The sequence below is a fragment of the Enhydra lutris genome, unplaced genomic scaffold, assembly GCF_002288905.1.
Source record: "Enhydra lutris kenyoni isolate GAN:26980312 unplaced genomic scaffold, ASM228890v2 scaffoldscaffold53, whole genome shotgun sequence".
In the NCBI taxonomy this organism is placed as follows: domain Eukaryota; kingdom Metazoa; phylum Chordata; class Mammalia; order Carnivora; family Mustelidae; genus Enhydra; species Enhydra lutris.
This window is the reverse complement of record NW_019154137.1, coordinates 10,335,201-10,336,780: the sequence shown is the minus strand read 5'-3', so window position 1 is coordinate 10,336,780 and position 1,580 is coordinate 10,335,201. Positions and strand designations below refer to the sequence as shown.

Sequence of the window (1,580 nt, the reverse complement as noted above, 5' to 3'; positions counted from 1 at the left end):
TCTCTGATTAAATCCAAGATGTACATCTTTTTGGTGACACCTAAAATGTTACAGAGTATAAAAGGAAGGGACAGTGTATAGTAGAGACTCACTTTTTAAAATCTACATGGAATATGCATTAAATTCACTTACAATCCTATAAAAAGACTAACGCATGGATTGGAGAGGCAACTTCAACATGGGCTTTTTAATAGATCTCAGATAATTCTAAAGTGCAGTAAATCCGCATTTAATTAATTTAATTTAGAATAATATCTTATTATTTATTTTATTTAATAAAATAAAATACATGGAAAAAACTATCAACATAATTATCAAAAAATTAAAAATTGTGATGTAGTAATATATACTTAATTAGCAATTACCTCATTTAACATATAGCAGGGGTAGCAGCTCTATTTCTTGCTTTCAGTTCATTGGTGACTGACATAAGCCTCAGGCAATTTGAACAGTTTAACACCAGATATGGATAGCAGACCAAATCATACAATTTACATCAACAATATGAATGACATAATTAAAAAAAGAAGAGTTGAAGAGATTCCTGTATGCCCTGTTTACTCAGTTTGGGCACATTGTAGATGTTGTAAATTTAAAGACAATGAAGATGAGGGGGTAAGCCTTTGTTATTTTTAATGAACTGGGCTCATCCAAATGCCTTGATACAGTTACAAGAATTTCCATTTTATGGTAAACTAATGTGAATCCAGTATGCAAAAACATATTCTGGTATAATATCTAAAATGCATGGCACTTTTTCTGACAAAGAAAAGAAGAAGGAAAAGAAAAAAAGCAAAAACTGGAACAGACTGCAGCCACTGCAAACAAAAAGCCTGCTCAAGAGCACCAAATGCAGCAAATACCAAAAAAAAAACCTCAACACCAAATCCTCAGGTCCATGATTACCCTCCAAACTATATTTTATTCCTCAATAATTTACCAGAAGAGACTAATGAGATGATGTTATCCACACAGTTTAATCAGTTCCCTGGCTTCAAGGAAGTATGTTTGGTACCCAAGAGACATGACATGGTTTTTGTTGAATCTGAAAATGACGAACAGGCTGGAGCTGCCAGGGATGCTTTATAGGGATTTAAAGTCACACCATCCCATGCCATGAAGAACACCTATGTCAAGAAATAACATATGGGATAGTTGTCTTCAAAGTACTTGGTGTTATTTATAGTGTTTGTTTTGATAACATTTGGTCAGGCCATTTTTTAATAGTTGGGGTGAGGGGGAGTGAAAGTGAAATTTTTGTCAATGATTTTTAAAAGTACCTAGTCTTTGTTTAGCCTTAGTGAACTATAAAATATGTAGGCCTCGATTTTGTATAATAAACTTCTATTTGTATTCTTAAAAACAAATAGCTGTTATTACCAAAACTTTGAAGAACAGATGAATATTAATGGCATTTATCTATAATAGCTACAACAAATTAGAATATCCATCTTTCTGTCACTAGGACAACCATAGATACTCTTTTTTTTTTTTACTTTCTATTCTATAATTTTATTTTTTTATAAACATATAATATATTTTTATCCCCAGGGGTACAGGTCTGTGAATCGCCAGGTTTA

General features: G+C 32.1%; 1 pseudogene; it reads left to right on the top strand.

Moving 5' to 3' along the window:
* The first annotated feature begins 444 nt into the window (after positions 1 to 444).
* Positions 445 to 1,143, top strand: LOC111157301 (annotated as a pseudogene).
* Positions 1,144 to 1,580: the final 437 nt, after the last annotated feature.